This window comes from Protopterus annectens, chromosome 13.part0 (assembly GCF_019279795.1).
Source record: "Protopterus annectens isolate FY-2018-M chromosome 13.part0, PAN1.0, whole genome shotgun sequence".
Lineage (NCBI taxonomy): Eukaryota > Metazoa > Chordata > Ceratodontiformes > Protopteridae > Protopterus > Protopterus annectens.
Genome location: NC_056747.1, coordinates 1,060,830,539 through 1,060,850,787, shown reverse-complemented (window position 1 = coordinate 1,060,850,787; position 20,249 = coordinate 1,060,830,539).

The following is a 20,249-nucleotide window of genomic DNA, read 5'->3' as shown; positions in this document are numbered from 1 at the left end:
AGAGAAAGAGAGAGAGAGACAGAGAGAGAAATCAAACAAATATAAGGACAGCCAGCAGCAAAGCAGCAGCAAGCAGCAGCAAGCAGCAAGCAGTAAACAGCAAGCAGCAAGCAGCAAGCAGCAAGCAGCAAGGAGCAAGCAGCAACAAGCACCACTGGCACAGTGGGGGGCACAGCTGCCACAAAACACAGGTGTAATGCAAAGTAGCAGGTTAATCCTGTGTATACTGTGACACCCTCCAAATGTATCATAGTTCACTATCTATAGGTATGTCCATGAGATAGGTTGTGTGTGTTATTAGTCCTGAAATATAAACATATATATTGCTAAGGTACATGTTGCCCATACTTAACACTTCCATAACTTAGAAACATACAAGGCCAGTTGTGCATATGATGCAGTAGTTCCCAGGGTCAAGTAGGTTCCTCCTCATTGGTGTGGGACCACTGTGTATGTATGGCACTGTTCAGGTACATATCCTGTAGTATGGCCAGGGATTAATATCAGTCTGTCATGTGGTGCTATGTCCCCCAGGGGTGAATGTAGCAATACATCCAGTGGGGATACCTATTTCAAGAACAGTGATGCTATGTGTTCTGCAATGATGAGGGTGTGGCTCTTACCTGGACATGTGAGAGGATAGGGAGGTGACAGTCATCTGGGATACAACTTCATCAATTACATGTGTAGGAGAATGGGGGGGTACCTTGCACTCTAAACTGTCTGCAAATAATGTTGCCAATATTCTGTGCATTTGGTGTGAATGTGAAGCATCTTAACACTGCTGACCACAGATGCCTTTGGTCCGCCATGTGAATCTGCCCTCCGCTGCAGTAGCCTCCTACTATTGTTATACAATATGCCTGTAATCTGTAGTCCACTGGACAGTGACTAATAAGTGGTGTGCAGTTGTTCTTGGGTTAGATATGTGTGTGCACAGTACATGCAGTATGTGGGATGTCTGTGGTAAGCATATGCAAAGGTGCTGGCGGTGTGTGTTGTGGCTTCCACTGGCCCTGGCAATGGGCTGTATGGATAGCATCACTGTCATAACTAGTGAATAACTGTGTAATTACATGCATACATACAGTGTTGCAGTGTACTGTGCTTGTGGTGTTGTTCCCGGATATGTATATCCAGGTAGCTGAGTAATGTGTGTCCACATCACAGGGGTTGGGATGGCAACACACATCCAGTATGTAGTGATGAACACCCAGAATGTGTCAGACGTGTCGCCATTACCTGTGCATCCCACAGCACACACACATGCAACATATGGCAGAAGTACTATAGCATAGTACACACATGTTCATAGGTTCATACTAGGCTATTTGCCCTAGGGCATTGGTAAGCCTAGTAGAATGTGTGCTTGTTCTTCGCCACCCAATTACGGCAAGTTATGCTGCTATGCCCCTTTGTCCAACGTTAGGTATACTGTGCCTCTGTTCAATAGACAGTGACATAGAAGTGATACCTGGGTAATAACTCATGATCTCCATCCACTCATCCATGGATTCTATGGAAGAGAGTCAATGAGGGACTCTGCCTAACCAGTAGTGTGAGCTCATTACAGAAGTGAAGGGAGCCTCCTCGGGTTAGGAATATGCCTCCAGCATGTCCATGTATGTCAGTGCAAGGAGGTCCAGCTCTCCTGAGCATGTGGCTGTATGGGACTTCTGTTGATTGCCTGGAGGTGCAAGGCATGTTCATTACTGCTAGGTAGGACATGGCTGTATATGGCACACACAGATTGGGGTTCTGAACTGAGGCAGCAGCATGCCACTGAGTCCAGCTGGGATTTACTTTTACCTGGCCAGCATATGACATCTGTGTGAGTTTATTGCATCCCTTGATGAGGTGTGTACTGTTGTCCTGTACCAGTTGCTGTAGGTGTCTGGTTAGGTACATCCCAAAAGGTGCATTGTACGCAATTATAGGCCTGATGATGGATGAGTAAAGAGGCACAATGACCTCCCCTGCCATACATGTGAATCCTCTATGATTAATTGGGCTGGGCTTATATAACATGTCTTTCAATCCACGCTTGGCCATGTGGTTGGACAAATGACAGACCGCTACCATACTTTCTTCCCAGGTCCCCAACTACGCCTTTCTTGGGTAATTTCACTGGCCTAACACCTATGTTGCACTGTGCCACCAATGTGGACGTGTGGGAATCTGCATTGAATACTGATACTCCCCTCCCTTGTTCAAGTGTTAAATGCACAAGAATGGTAACAGCTATAACTTTCGGTAGTACTTGGTGTGTTCCTGTGAAACCTGGAAACAGGTTCATGTTACTGCACAGACATCAAGGCGTCCAGAATGTTAAGTAGGGTTTCAATGCTGCGTATCCTTAGATCTAGATTCGTGTTGACCAGCATCACTCTTACTTCCTCATCCTTTGTGATACAAATGGATGTGGGTTTGCCTTTATGAGCCTTGGCCTTCAATCACAGGCACTATGGGTAGTAGCAAGAGGTCTCACCAAATTCCAATAGGGACAGGGGTGACAGGTGCAAGCTGTCCCTAGCGCAAAGAATACTCACCCCAAGATGGCAGGCATTGGCTACACCTGTGAATGAGACACCATTGGTATGTCAGTCAATTGTTGGAAGGGATCATCAAATGTGTCTTGATATTGTGGCATCGTTTCTAGGTGAGGGTAGGATGCTACTCAAGGTCAGGGTCAAAACTGTCATGCGGCTATGTGCTCAGAGAGAGTTTTGTACTGTCTCATGTCATGTAGTCCAGGGAGGAAACGTGTCAGGCCATTCACACCAGCATGGACATTGACTGAGTCCATACCTGTACTTGCCTTGGGGTTACCTGGAGTGTTTGTGTTATGTGGCAGGTCATAGGTGCCCTACAGGCTGCACACCCGCGACCCTCACCCTCAAGCAGCCTGGTGAAACATGATGCTAGTGTGCCTTGATGATAGGAAGCTAATTTAGTATAGGTGTATGAGGTGTGTTGTTTACTGTTAATGGCTGTGAGTGTTCAGCATATTGGCTTTGTGTGATATGTGTTGCACATGTTCGCTTCTCGGTAGTGGTTGCCTGGATGTCTGCTTAGGGAGGTCTCTGCTGCATAGGCAGAGCTGTGGTAACCCATTTGCCACAAGTATGTTCCGCGTGTGATCATGTGTTAGGGTCCGGGCTTGTTGTGGTAGGTGGTCTATGTGAGACTGGGAAGTGTAGTGAGTGGTTCTCTTCGCCACCTGACTGGTTATGGCGGTATTGAGTAGACAGAGAGCCTAGCCTCCAGTCTGGTATATGGTTGCATCACCACATGAGTTTGAATTTGTTGTTGGGAGGAGGGGGTTGTCTGTGTACCATGCATCTGTTCTAACATTGTCTCTGGAGTACTCACACACTCACCAGCTGGACTGGGAGGGAACTGACAACTGACCTCTGTACATGCTAGAATACTATTGTGCATTCTGTAATACTTAATGATTGAAAACAAGGTCCAGTGGGGAGTGAGGGTACTGACATTACCTTACAACTGCTGACTGATATAAAACTGCCAGTGAGCAAGTGCCAGGTAACCTAAGTGCAATGTGTCAGAATTAAGTAAATGCAACAATGAGAAGGGGTCACTTGCTGTCATGTGTAACATGGAAATACGTGACAGCAAGCAAATGCAGATATCAGTAGTGAGTCACAGACGTGTTGAGGAAGCTGTGGTACTATGTGGAAGTAGCACTACCAGTGAAATAACAAGCTAACAAATAACAAGCATATAAACAAAGGTGAGATCCAGGAGGCCTGGATGTGTGGTTGCTATGGCAAAACAAGCGTGTAGCAAATGTCAGTAAGATACAGCTCAGATATGAGTAGGCACTATAAACCTGAAACCAGATGTCCCTAGCTATGAAATGGCAGAGTACAGCCTATTGTCACACACATGAGTGCAGACCACAAACCTTGTTAATGTTAGCAATAACTGGCCTGGAAGGCCAATCTGCCCATACCAGAACTAATACACTTGTACACTGGGCCCTCAATCAGCAGTTCCCAACTTCAATGGATGAAAGATATGTCCTGCCACTGGCAGTGCTTGCCACCAACCTCCCTTAATGTAAAACAACTGGTCTGGAAGGCCAAGTGCTTAGTACAAAATGACATAGAATGGATAGCTACACTGTAATCAGGTTTTAACCAAGCAGTAATAAGTAGAAGTTAATACTCCTGTATAGAATGTGTACCATGTATTGTTGAGATACTATGCTGATAACCTGTTTGTGTACCTTTCCAGCTTGACATGGCTCCAAAAGGAACCCATCATATCTCTGCTGCAGAGGATGACGTGATCCACCAGAGCCTCATGTGTGACTATGCCATCCTGTTCTCACGCAAGACCACCCAGAATCAGCAGGAGAGGTCTGCACTCGTGGCACACTGTTAGCAGGATAAATGATGCCTGGGTAATGCATGATAGGACATATGAGCAGGTGAGACATCACTGCAGAGATTTGATTAGAAATGTCCGCCAGCGTGCATGCAGATATCCGCAGGCAACAGGTTGCCACAGGTGGGGGGCTGGCCACACATCCCCCTCACCAGACAGGAGGCTTACTGCTAAGTGTTGTGGATCCAGCCCCAGAACAACAACAACAACACACCATGCATCAAGTGATGGAGGTTGGATCCACACAGCAAGCAGAGAGACCGAAAGCTGCAGTTAAGATGCCTTATTCATTTATTATTGTTATTACTTTTACATTTGTTGACACAGACAGTATAGCTGGATTTAAGTTCATATTCAGTTGAGGCCTGTGGAGAAATGCTCCACGCAAAACGTAATAAAGGGAGAGAGACAAGTTGTTAATACAGACAGCCAACAACATGATAGTAGAATTGTACACCAGCCTGTTAATTAAATCAACATACATGTAAGGAACTCCAAAACAGTTTAGAGTCATACACACCGTACCGTTGGTATCTCTAAAGCAATCCTACCTAAAGCATAACGATTATGCAGTAAAAAGCCATATACATAATATTATAGGGGCTCAGAAGGGTAGAGAAGTAGAAGGAGTATGAAAGATACAATGATATGGAAGAGGCAGGAGTCAAGAAGGAAGGAGGAAAAGAATAAAGACAGTCAAGAGGAGGTGGGAGGATGTGTAGAAGTAGGTCAGGTTATTAGAAGGGTTACCAAGGTGAAAGAAACAGGGTAGAAGCTAGTTTCTATGCACAATGAGGGGTTAAAGGTAAAGAGAGGGTAGGGGAGGACGTTAGCCTGACTCCAAGAAGAACAAAGCCAGTGGTTTTACAGTTTATTGTTGTTTGAAGAGAGGTGGGCGGGTGAGATTAGAGTTAACCCCTGGTATGTACATATGACTGTTCTGGGTACACTGTTACTTCATGGACGATATGTGTATGTGGTATGTATCTGTCATCAAGGATATATATGCATGTGCAAGCTGATGCGTATAAGGGAACTAGTGTACTACTGTACTGTATCATGTGTATGTTACAAATGGCACACATGTGCCCACTCGACATTACTCTTCTTCACACTTCCAGGTCCCTCCCATCTCAGCAATGAGGCAGGCCATACATGCTGGTGAGTCTTTTTAACATTATCTGTAAAACAATCTCTATAAAACTAGGAAGAGTAGTGTAACTCTGTAGTAGACATAAAGCTGGTGACTGTGTTCACAATAACTGTAATTGACAGCTGGCTGTAGTAAATTGAGTAGTGCGTAACACGGTACTGATGTGTGTGTTTACTGTGGGTGTGCATGTGCAAGTGTGCCTGTGCCTATGCGTGCATGTGTGTTAGTGTCCATGAGTGCATGTGTCCATTTCTGAATGTGCATTAGTATTGAAGTGCATCTCTGTCAAATATGTATTGAGACTGTAATCTGTACCCCATGTTTTCTCCCTCCCCTGTAGGGTTCTGGTGCTGCTCTGGTGACCTGCAGCAGGAACCTGAATCTTGTGCCCCAGGTACTGATGATGATGAAATGTCTGTAATGGTGCAGGAAGGTGTGGTTCTGGGTCCACCATTGGTCAAAGGCCAATTGACAGTATTACAAGCTTTCAACCGGCATCAATGGCAAGACAGTCATCCTGCCGCTACATCCTTTGTCACCATTGTCCCTAGGTGATGGACAGTCAGCAGTGGGCATAGATCAGGGATAATGTGGTGTAATTCCTGTGGTGAACATGCATCCCCACAAGGCAGCCATGAGCAGGGCCTCCAATGGTACCCACGCAGACAGTCGCCCATGGGTTCTCGTGGGGGCATCCGCGGGTCGCACTGCCTCTGGTCGACGCGGCCTATGAGGTATGTCAACCTCCACTATGTTTAGAACTGTCATGCAGGCACAGGCACGAGTGGAAAGGTACATGGGTCAGACATTGCGGGTCTGGAGGGAGCTGAGAGCATGTCGCGACAGCCATGACAGGACGGGCATGCGCGGATGCTATTGCCACGCTATCCGTAACTTCACAGATGTCGTTGACAGACGTTGTGGGGGCATAGAACAGCTGCTCCACAACCAGATGTCCATGGGCCAGGGCGATGGTGTGCGCTTTATGGCGTCGACGCGGGTCTGCATGCCAGCAACAGCACCAGCTGGCAGTGGCCGCTGATCGCATAACAGGCCCACTCAGCTTCGATTCGCCAGCACCAGCCCCAGCAATGCTGGGGTCTGTAAGCTGTCATCAAGACGCCCCAGGAGACCACGCTGGCACGCGGCTCTGACAGTCCTTAACAGTGGAACTGTGTCCAGTCAACACACCCCTCAAGCTTCCGATGACAGTACCCAGTCTGGGTTAGTACCGATACGCTCAGTAGCACCCTGCCAGGCACAGGTACTGTGTCCGCGTCTCACAGACACTGATCTGGATGACCTGACAGGTGCAGCCCGTGGCTGTCCACAAAACCCCTGTACATGGCAGCCATTATGTGGGACTGTGTGCGCGTTTACACACATGCAGAAACCCAACACCTAGGGCAAACACATACACACACACACACTGCACCAACACCGGTCCACCCTGTACTGCTGCCCCTCACAAACACACATACACAATACATGTCAATTGGTGCTACTGGTGGCTTGGGTTTGAGACAATTTTAACCCACACCCTGCATAAGGATGACACTGTGCCACCTCCCGCATACTACAAACATCGGTGCAGGTAAAGGTAAACACGTTGCTGATGCAATAGGGTGACTACATATATAAGTAGTAACATGTTGGTAACTGTCTACCGTTCCAGTATAATTGTGTGTATATCCCAGCAGTCCTGCTGCAGTAACTGTATGAATGTCCTCAATTGTTATCTGCACCCATACTACTTACCAGTAAAATTAGCTGCACACTATCACATGCTAACATTGACTATGGCAATGCGCATCTTGTGCTGTTATGTAGATTCAGCTATATGTATCTTGTTCTGTCACACATGCATTTATACACACCCTGCTACCCACACACATGCACACGCCACCTGCCATTCCCATTATTTATCACCCTACATGAGTAGCTGTTGGATACATGATAGGTACACATTTGAGAAGTGCACTATGTTGTTTACTACTGGCGTCCCCTCTACCTGTACCACAGGGTGCAGGCAACCTCATCGGTTGAAAGATGTAATGTGCATCAGGTACTGTAGTACCCTGATTGCCACATCAAAACATGTTTCCCATATGGAAATGCGCGACACAGACACATCCCACATCAACACACTTGCCACATTCAGGTTTCAGAGCACTATCTAGGTATATTCGGTACATGTGCGCAGGTTACAGTAGCATGTAACACTATACTGAGTACTGGTAGTTGTCTGTTGTCATGTTGTCTGTATAGAATAACAGAATTGTTTGATTATCCCAATTCGCTTTGTGGACATTACTTGAAGAGGTGTTACCTTACATGTGTTGGCTGGTACCACCACCTTCTTTGTAGTTTTGTTTGTATAGGGTGCCATCAACATCACTGCTTGTTAAGGGTAATGACCACCCTGTGCATAGCCCCATGTGGCAAAGCCACATCCCACCCCAGCATTGTGCACACACACTAACCCCACCAACAGTAAAACACATACTTTCCATTTTGCAAGATTCAAACTCCATACCTAACTGTGTTATGACAGAAACAGACACATTAGCAGAGTGTGCCATTTGCAGTAGTTGGAGGAAATCCCTACTAATGCTGTACTTAGAGGGTGCTGACATCATCTGTGTGTAGGGAGGAGGGATGTGCACCCCTGTAGTGTGTCTCCCTCCCAGCTGGCAAAAAAGTGTGTTAACCCTCCCAGCATAGTGCACACACATAAACCCCACTCATACTAACACACATACACCTCTTTGCATGATTCAAACTCCCTACCTAACTAATGCTATGACACTGGAGAAAGACACACATTAGCAGAGCTTATGCTGTAATTACTGGAGAACTTTTACTACAGGTAATATAGTTATACAGTCATGAGATATCATCAGTGTCGCAAGGGGGGATCTGCATCCTGTACTGTACTGTCAGTATTGCTATTAGACATTTCCCAAATACCAATACATCATGCCGGAGGTTTGCATATGTGGGGATCCAGTACTCCAGCGTGATTTAGTATATGGTTTGATTGCAACAATGAGGATATACTCCCAGTGGTGAGCAGTTTGTACCTCATGGTTGTGATGATCAGGTCTAGTATATCTGCCCTCTTGTGGGAAGTTGGGCTGGTTACCTGGTTCCATAGCCAAAGAATGTCTGATTCATGGAACCCTAGAGCTTGGGTATTGTGGCTTGTGTAATGTTCACAGTCTATGTTTGGGTAGCTGACGCCACCCAGTATGATGGTGTTTGCAGAGTAATCTAAACTGTCCTGTGTCAGCATGAAGGCTGTGTGTGGGAGTCCTGAGTTTGAGAGGGTGCTGTAAGAGCTCCTCTTGTGTCTCTTTCCATGTGGTCCAGGAGGCACGCCTCAAGTTGTTTCTGTGTAACCAGCATGGACAATGTCTGGCCCCATAGCTGTACTTGCTGTGAGTGACCTGTGTGCCTGTGTTATGTGGCACATGCTATCACCAAAGTAGCTAACTGTGACCCCCACCTTGCTCTGTCTGGAGGGCGCACGCCTGTCAACAGCTCATGCCGGCAAGTCTACACCCCTCATAAATGATGTGGAAACCTTCCAAAGGCCCAAGGCCCGGGTTGAAATATGGACCAGACTGCAGATACCTGTATAAAGGCATTCTATGGACACATTCAGGAATGCATGGATCATGAAGCCACATATGAAAGCACACCCACCTCCAAAGGCAGATGTCCTTTGGTGCCGGACACCAGCCATAAAACACACTCATACAATAGAAGGATGACGCCACTACATGATACAACAACCTCCCAAAATGCGAAGGCAATCTCACTGATGAGTATTGGAAGACAACCAGGCACCCAAGCAAGGATTGTTCAAGGCCATCTTTGAGAGAGGATTCCACAAGCCACTGAGGATAATCACAAGGCTGCCTGTAGTTATGTTAGTAACCTGGGTGGTACTACCCAGATATGCCTCAGAGGTAATCCAAGATGTCACACAAAAAATACAAAACACACAGACATTGCCATCATCCTAGTGGACAGGTTCACTGCTGCCTTCTCCCCACCACACACCAAAAGGGCAGCAAATATGTCTCAAGGCACAGTAAGCTGCCTGACATCACAGATGCCTGTGCAAGAGATGCCCTTCCCAAAGCAATAAACACTGCATCAATGGGACCAGACAGTGTCCCAGGCTGTGTCCTACATGAACCACAAGAAGAGCTACACCTAGACATAACACCACTGTTCAATCCTTAGCCTTAATACACAATATGTGGCCAGAGAGTGGCATACAGCAACAGTGGTCCTCAACATTCAGGTGGTGCCTTCACAGATCCTGACACTACTCAACCCATATGTCTGACTAGCTTTGTCTACAAAGCAAGGCAATCATCATGAACCTCAAGCATATCTAGATATTGTGGACCTACAGACATAAAACACCATATACACAGCTCTTGGCTTTGTCAATGACAACCTTGCCTCCCAACCTGTTTGATTTCTTTGAAACAGTCACCAAGGCCACTGCCAAGGGAAGGAGGTCACACAGCCTACCTGAACCTTGCATAAGCCTTGGATACAATACCCCAGTTGTGCATTCTAGGAAGCCACCAGTGTACATATTAACCCCTATGTCACTACATGGGTATTGTCAGTACAGTGGCTCAAGGCAGAACACACATGGTAGAATTGCTGAGCCATGTCAGCCTCCAACCTGGTACAAGTGGTGTCCCACAAGGCACAGCCCTGGGAGCTGGCCATGTCCATTATATATTTATCATAGGTACAGGCCAACATGGAAGTACTGTAGGCTCAGCAAGTCACAGGTGACTGCAAACCGACACCATAATCAACTCATCACCAGCTAACACACTCATCCTCCAAAGGACTCTGCAACACACCCACTTGTGCCACAGCCATGGCCTCAACGGAATGACAGAAAGCGTGATAGTCATCCCCTTTGTCAAACACACAAAGTGACCAACGTAATTGGCCATATGTGTTAATCCATTAAGTGCAGACGTAAGGGAATTATGGACCTTGGGGTACACAGGTTGATAGTGCATTCTACCATTTGACAACAACATGGACAAAGTGGTTAGGTAAGCGCTGCTATATGGCCACATCATCATGGGATCCACATGTAGATCAGGGAGTACCATTGTGCTCCTTACCATTCCCTCATCATGCCCATAATTGACTATGATGAACCTGTCGGCATGCACCTTTACCAGACACCTGCAGCAACTGGAGATACCACATATGTACCTCGACAAGGGGATCAAAGGGCTCAAACAGATGCCACATACTGACTGGTTAAAGTAACAGCAGCTCTTACTCAGTGACATACTGCCTCTTCATAGGCAATCTTGTGCCTGACATAGAAGGCCAGGGTCATACCTCACTTAATGGCCATGCTGCATCTCAGAATATCCAGATCCCACCAGGATACACGCTTTGAAAATACTAGAACCTCAGGAGTGATATACATAGGAGGCGCCTGGAGGGGCACATTCACAACTCAGAGGCTCCCTTCATTCCTGAATATTATCCCAATAGAGGTAGTAGACTGACTCCAGTGACTACATTCTCTCAAGAGTGATATTAATGACTGATGTGACATTGTAGGGTTACCTGGGTATCACTCTATGTGTCACTGTGAGACAGAGGCACAGTATACTAACCTTGAAAAGGGTGGCATAGCAAGACAGATTCACAATGCATGTTGAAAGGCACACACATTCTGGCTAGTGGATACATGCCCTGGGCAGACATCCCTGTACAAACCTATGGACCTATGTATCTTTTCACCATTGGCCCTATGTGCTGTTAATCACCAATGTAATCTCAATACTATGGTAGCATGTGCAAAGGTCAGTTGTCAGTCACCCTATGGTACAGTTAGGAATATGTGTCATGTAGTAATCACAGCTGCCAAGCATACACAGTCAACCCTATCCCCTACCCATGGATGTACATCACATGTACATGAAAATGGAAACACATGGCCAATCTGTGGACTACACTTTGAACCCAGTACTGGCATAACCTGTCTGGTGGCACATGAAATACTACAGTGACACAGCAATACTCAAATCTGATGTGGACCTACACGGACAGCAATACAAGCATGAAACACAACAGGTCAGTTGTGAAGCTCAAGGATAGCATCCTGCATGACTGGCAGACATCTCTGCAGCTGGCACACAGGCATACATTGTGGCCTGTAATAATAAGCACGCATAACACATAGCACACAAATCCTGTGTGTCAAACAAGCACAGTCTGTACAGCTATACAACACTACTGCCGAGTTGTGTTAGGTATGATGAAACCAGTACAGTGAGACAATGCTCACCAGGCTGGAAAAAGGTGTGGGAAATACAGTGATATGCTCATGGGGCACTATGGTTCACCACATAACACAAACATACAAGTCAAGCCAGATGCATGGACACATATGACTCAGCCATTGTCCATGCCACCACAGCTGATGTGGGATGTCCCTCACTGGGATACATGATAGGGAAATATGAAGGGATCACTGAGCAAGTGACACAGGCTGGTAGACCCCTGACCTCATTGGCATCAGCCCTCACCAGGGATTCTGACAAATTACTGAATGCTAATGAATTAGTGTAGCTACACCCTAGCTGAATTTTAGCATGCAGTCACTGCATTGCTATGGAATACTGTCTACCACTCCCACAACAGGTGAAAACATGCAGCTCCTGTACATCAACAACATGCAGTCTATATGCTCCCAGACCGTGTGTATCCCTCACTACTAGGCTGATAGCATCTACATCTCACACTGTATATACACATCCCACATGCTGCACCTGCACAGAAGACCATGGTCATAATGTTAACCTGTGCAAATACCACATGTATTCACATGTGGCAGGCATCACACATGGTAACTATTGAAGCGTCACAGGTACAAATGTGTATTTGGTACACACATACATCATGTGTGCATTGCCATAACTGGTTTAATCAATGTCATGCGTATTATTGTGGAAAGTGACAACCCACACACATGGGCATTCTGTGTGTGTGTAAACACACGTGGCATGTCTGTAATCAAACAGCCATACATAATTGTGATATCGCTAGGAAAGGGGTATGTGCATCCTGTAGTGTGTTTTCCCAGTTGCCAAAAAGGACATATATCAATCATGCACACTTACCCCCCTTCACACACACTTGCTACTTGTTGATTCAACTCCCCTACCTAACTACATATGTTATGACACTAGAGATGGATTAACACACATACTAGTTAACAGCACGCTATTCGCATTACTGGGAGAGATTTCCTTTCCCCCTGATATATTTATAGGGTGCTGGACATCATCAGAGTTTAGAAAGTGGAATGATCATCCTGTGGTGTGTTTCTTCCCAGTTGCCAAAGGGATGTTTCTTTCATACACACACACTTGCCACCTGCTGGATTCAAACCCCTCCCTAACTATGTTATGACACTAGAGATGGACGCATTAGCGCAGCACGCTATTCGCATTACTGGGAGATTTCCTTTCCCCTGATATACTTATAGGGTGCTGACATCATCAGAGTTTAGAAAGTGGAATGATCATCCTGTGGTGTGTTTTCCCAGTTGCCAAAAGGGATGTTTTTTTCATACACACTTACACACACACTTACCCCCCTTCACACACACTTGCTGGATTCAAACCCCCTACCTAACTATGTTATGACACCAGAAAAGGACACATTAGCAAAGCACGCTATTCGCATTATTGGGAGATTTCCTTTCCCCTGATATACTTATAGGGTGCTGACATCATCAGAGTTTGTGAAAGTAGAATGATCATCCTGTGGTGTGTTTTCCCTCATAGTTGCCAAAAAGGATGTTTCCTTCATACACACTTACACCATATTCTTCACAATAACACTTAGCCACCACCTGCTGGATTCAACCCCTACTTAACTATGTTATGACACTAGAGACGGACGACAACACAGCGCCGCTTATTCGGATTACTGAGAGATTCCTTTTCTCCCGATATACTTATAGGGTGCTTACATGATCAGTGTGTGTGTCTAGAAGCGGGAATGAGCATCCTGCTGGTGCAGTTTCTCACAGTTGCTAGGAGTAACATTTGGACCAAGTGTGTGAGCATGCCCAGTTCAGCCTTCCCATGGCATGTTGTGTGAAAGATGTCTCATTTATCTAAGTGTGTGAGCATGCCCAGTGTGGGCTTTTACATATGTTGAACTCTGCAGCCCATCACATTTGTGGATGAGTGTGACCTTCAACAAATACCTCCAGTTGATATGGTTGTGTGTTCTGTGCCATGTTGTGTAGTTACTGTCCAAACAAGCTTTTTGTGTGAACAAACAGGGAGTATACTGTGCCTGCAGGTTTTGCATGGGATACTTTGCACACAATTGTCAACATCCTGCTTCATACTGACCTAACACTATAGCACTGTATAGTGTAGTGTTTCAGTACTTCTTCACTGTGGTGGCTCAGTATCCTGGGCTTTAGTCCTATCACCGCTTATTACATTTCCACAGTGTGTGCACAACAGCCTGATTAGGGTCCAGTTGTGCACATCTGCATCAAAGGCAGTGCCTCTACAAACCCTTCTGGTAATTACTGGGCCCCATAAGCTTAACAAGTCTAGTCTGCAAAGCTATGGAGAGGATCAGGCAACTGGAGCTCATAAACAAAGATATGGGGGACATGCAGACATTGTACCCATCCCATTTTGGCTTGGTCAAGGGCAAGGTGATCATGCCTTTTGTACTGGGTTGAGTATCTTCAAAACGGTCACTTAGGCCATTGTTGGGGAAAGGCAGTCCATACAGCCTACCTTGGCCTTGCAAAAACACTTTCAACACACAATTCCCCCACTCAGGTATTGTGGAAAACCCTAACAACTGAAATGTAAAACCCATATGTCACAAGATGGGTTGCAAACTGGCTTAAGGACGGGACCCACAGGGAAGTTAGAGTTGGCTGGCACTATGTTAGGACTCCAGGCTGGTCAGCAGGTGGTGTCACACAGGGCTCAGTCCTTGGATCCTATATTGTTTGTCATGTACTCTCTCCAGAAGCTACAGGCACAACATGGAAAGATGTGATCTTTGGATGATTAATGTTTGCAGATGACTGCACACTGGGCCCATAGTGGACAGTGCATCAGACACGGATATCCTTCAGAAGGGACTCACAGTAACTGATAGCTGGTGCCAGGGCCATGGCCTCAAAGTCAAAGTACAAACATGTGTAGACATACCCTTCAGGAAAAGCAAGGTAACCCTAAGCTACCATATAGGTGGCAATCCTCTAAGCTAATAGAGGATGTTATCATTGGACCTGGGGACCTTAGTTGACAGTCAGCCGCTCTTTCTGAGACTCACGCTGTTACAAGTGGCTAGAAAGACTCTTTCTACATTGCCCACCTGATCAGGATGGGATTCACATCCAGATCTAGTGGGTCATTGTTCCCCTGTACTCTTTCACTCTATCAGACCGGGCGCATCGAAAGTAGAATGCCCTATTCTGGCTGCTGTATCTCACCCAACATCTCGCAGCAATTGGAGACACCCTGAATGTCCCCCACCTAAAGCGATCAAGGAACCCCAACCGCTGTCATCATGCCGCCAGATTGAAGACACTCCCACTCTATTCACTCACATACCATCTGCTTAGAGGTGACATGTGCCTGACATGCGAGGCCATGTCCAAACAGGGATTAATACTGGACATGCTCCACTCCTCAGAATCTGCAGATCCACCTGGAACCACTACTGCAGGTGACTTTGCACCTTAGCAGGGATGTGTACGCTTGGACATGTTGGAGGGATGGAGTTATCACCCGAGACTCCCTATGCTGTGGAATACACATCCCAGGGTCCATGTGAGGCAGAGCACCTTGCTGGCTGTGTTCAAGAGGTATCTTGGACCTGTGGATGGAAGGTCATACGCTGCTTAACCCGGGATCGCCACTGTGTCACTGCTGGAGAGAGGCATGACATAATAATGGGCACAGTACGTGTTTCCATGATAAGGGTGGTGTATGCCAATGAACTCTGTGCCAGGCTTATACCTGCCTTAGGAAGATAGCCTAGTATAAAACCTATGTGTACCTATGAACCTATCTGACCATGTTGCATTATGTTCAGATGTGAACTACTTACAACAGCCTCATCCAACATCAACAGTTGTGTATTCCACAACATGGGTGTACATTGGCAAACACTCACCGATGTGCCTCTAGGCCATTTCTAATGCTAGTCGGAGAGTGTGTTTGTCCATCAGCACATTGTAAGTGTAGTTTGCCAAGACATATGTCTTGTTTAGTATACTGTGCCTCTGTCTACCTGTGACATAACATTGATACCCAGGGTAAACCTCCCATCTCCCATCCACTCATTAGATTCCTGTTGAGGGGCTCAACGAGTGTCTCTCACGGACAACCTGTACTGGTAGTTTACTCATGCGGGGTGGCTTCTGTGTTTTGGATAATGCAGTACAGCCTGTCCTAAATATGTCAGTGCTGGGGTTCAGGTCCTCATGTGCATAGCTCCCTGCCATTCCAGATTGTACAAGGTGCAGCATGTGCATTGATTCCAGCTTGGACATGGCTTACATCAGGCACAGCTTGCATCTGGGTGGACAGCATGGCAGTGTGTGGAGCTGCACTCTGTTTAATCAGGCTACACATTACATGTGTTCCAGCTCTGTCATACCCTGGTGAGGTACTGTTGTGGACTTTACAGGTGCTGGATGTGTCTGCATGAGGTACACCCCACAGGGGCTGTTGTGGTCATTTCTAATGCCGATGAAAGATAACTGCAGAACCACAATGACCTCCCCTTAGCTAGATGTCAGACAGCATGGACCATGCAATCACAAATAAAAACAGGACCCTCTCCACAAAGGGGAAGTGTCCTGTCTGGTGGACCCCAGCCATAAACAAACTGTATGACAGATGAGGGTTACTAATGCAAGACAGAGCTACATCTCCAAAAGGGAAGACAGCTGTGATCAGCACTAGTAGAAGGCTACATTATCTCATAAAGACATGCAAGGTCAACCTGGGGACATAAATCACCAAAGACAATGAAGGTAACCACACTGCTTTCTTCAGTTATGTCAGACACCTGGTTGTGAACCCTCAGATATGCTCAGAGTTGGTACACGACAACATATATTCCAGTGACCTGGACAGATATTGGCAACATTCCGCGGACAGCTTCAGTGCGATTTACCCTCCCTCACCCCCAAAAGAAGAAAGCTATCACTGCTGTATGTAACCTCACTGTCATCTTGGATGTCCATGTGATAGCCACACAGCATCCATGGGACCTGCTGGTATCTCCGGTTGCATGCTATGTGAACTCCAGAAGGGGCTGGACCCGTATATACAACTGCTATTTAACCTTAGTCTTGCTACAGGATATGTACCTGAACACTGGCATACGGCAACAGTGGTCCCACTCCACAAAGGAGATGCCTCCACAGACCATGGCAACTACCACCACACAAGCTTAACCAGCCTTGTCTGCTAAGATATGGGAAGAGTCATTATGGAGCTCTTACACAGACACATTACTGACCTCAGACCCTTGTTCCCACCTAGTTCAGCTTTGTACAGGGCAGATCCTGCCTTTGCACCTAGTTGACTACTATGAAACTGTCAGTAGGGCCATGGCGAGGGCTACACAGTCCACACAGCCTACCTGCACTTGGCTAAGGCCTGTGACACAATACCACACTCAGGCATCATAGCCAAGCTCAACAGCTGACATATAACAGCATATGTCGCAGGATAGGTTGAAAAATGGCTAAGAAACAGAACCCATAAAGGCAACATTGCAGGTGCCTTGTCAGATTCGAAGCCAGTCACAGGTGGTGTCCCACAAGGATGTGTCCTGGGACCCTCTTAATTGTTATTTACTTTTCAGATGTGAAAGCAAACATAGGGGGGGTTGTGGCTGACACAATTTGCAGATGACTGCAACCTAGGCACCATAGTGAATACATCAGCCAGCACACACATACTACAGAATGCCGTCACAAAGGCAGATAGCTGGTTCCAGACGCATGGCCTGAAACTGAATGCAACTGATGTGTATTCATCCCCTTTGGGAGGAACAAAGTACCCACAGATCAATACATAGACAGCAACCCACTGAGCACAGACAACAAATCAGACACCTGGGGACACATGTAGATAGTGACATCTCTTTTGACACCCCTGTTGCCAAGGTGGTTAGGAAGACTTTCTATCTTGCCCACCTTATCATGGAGGGTTTTCCATCAAGATCATAGGAGGTCATTGTTCCTATCCTTCTCCCTTATCAGGCCCATGATTGAATACAAAGCCCCATATGGTATGTACTTCGCCCAGCAATTGCAACAGCTGGAGACACCCCAAAAGTACCTACCATGAAGATCAGGGTTCTTCAACACATGTCATATGCTTCCAGAATAGAGGAAATCCAGCTTTGTTCAGTGTCATACAGCATACTTACAGGTGACCTATGCCTGACATACAAGACCATGTCCAATCAGGATTTGGTGGACATGCTCCACTGCAAGCAATCCAAATCCACCAGAGCCATGAGAGCTGAGGATTTGAACCTCAGCACATACATGTATAGGACATGCTGGAGGGACAGAGTCATAACTCAGAGGCATCTCACACTCTAGCAGAGTATCCCAGTTCATGTTTGACAGAGTCCCTCACTGACTCTCTTCAGGAGACATCTGGACAACTGCATATGAGACGGAGGCACAGACTAGACAGAGGCACAGTCATGTTATTCAATTATGTAAGGGGGTCATAATGTGTCACTACTAAGTCAGAGGCACAATATTCAGAATCTATTCTGTACACTTATTACCACTATAAGGGGTGGCAATATCCACATCACTATGGCTAGGCTTATACATGCACTAGGGCAGATAGCCTAGTAGTAGACTATGACACTATGAAACACCGGTGTATGTGTAGGTATTGTCAATCAAACACTATGATGTGGTTTGGGGGGCTTGAAATCTCCCTGTATTCCAACATTGTTTTGTCTATTCCTTCTAGCATGTCTAGGGATCAGTTGCTAGTGTCCTCTCCTGCTCAGCTGGTGAACCTGGGAATATTGAGGCAATGTTACACTTGCCTCATGTACACTGACAACCCTTTCCTTCTCCCATAAAACACACATACATGTGAGAGATGCAACTATATAGCCAAAGTGGAGGCTGAGCTCTATCAACATAGGACTAGCAAGACCAGAGAGAAGGTGAAGGTAACCACACACATCACAAATCCAGTCTCACATGGCACTATCACAACTTAAGATCATACACATAGACACACAGAGACATACTCGGAGGCTCTGATCAGAATTCTACCAAAACGGCAGTGGCCACCACAGCAGACAATCACACAACTGCCTCCACAGGGCACAGCACATGCAACACATTGACCACAGAGTCGGTGTGCCAAACAGTCACAGCCCTTAAGGCCAAACACAATGCCAGACACACTTGTCATAGGTGACTCCATAGTCAGACACACTGACGTCCCGCCACCAGATCGGCACGGAGGAGGTCACAGTAAGCTGCCTATCGGGCACTGGAATCCACCACATAATGCAAGCACTCAGGTCACTCAACTGCAAGTACAAGTCTGACCCAGTCATTATCCATGCTGGTGTGAACGACCTGAGATGTACCTCCCTGGACTACATGGAAAGAGACATAGAGGATCCCTCTGATTATGTAGGCCAGGCAGGTGTGACTCTGACCTTCAGCAGTATCCTACCTTCACCAAGTATGATGCCACATAAACAGAAACAAGATGATCAGCTGTAATATTTTGCTTAAACTATGGTGTCATTCAAAGGGGGTCCAATGTCTGTCTGCCTGGGATGACATGCTGGACAGGCCACGGTGATTTGCAAGGGACGGCTTGCACCTGTCACCCCTGGGCTTCCGGATTTTGGATGATGCTCTTGCCACCCCCATTGTGCCTTTTTTATGCAAGATTCAGATTCTACACCTACCACCCTAGAACACAGTAAAGGAAAGACACTAAGGGTAATGCTGCTCAATGCCAGAGGTCTCAGCCTCAAGCTGCATACACTGTATGCCCTTCTCAGTCTGTAGCACATTGATGTCTGTGCTGTGCCTGAAACCTGGTTCACAGCTTCTGACAGCACCCCGGCACTATCGGGTGTTACCTCATATCATGCGTTCCGGCACCAGAATCCGGACAACACCAAGAAGGATGGTGGGTGTCCATATTCATCAAGGACACACTCATCTCATGGTTGGTGGCAACACACGATGCATCGGAGACCATCCAGGTGCCAGTGACCATAGGCAAGACTGCTCTGCAGTTTGTAGCATGTTACATGCCACCCTCTCAAACTCAGGTACCTCACACAGCTATCCTGCAAACACTGAAGGGGATAAATGTATCTCCAAACACCATCCTACTGGGTGATTCCAACTATCCACATATAGACTGGGATCACTAATCAAGCCACAACACTGTAACACAAAGGTTCCAAGAGTTCATACACTCAAATGCCATGGAACAACTGGTCCCAATTCCCACAAGTGGAGGCAACATACTAGAACTCATCATCACGAACATGGGGTCACACTGTTCAACACCAGAAGTATACCCATCATTGGTGA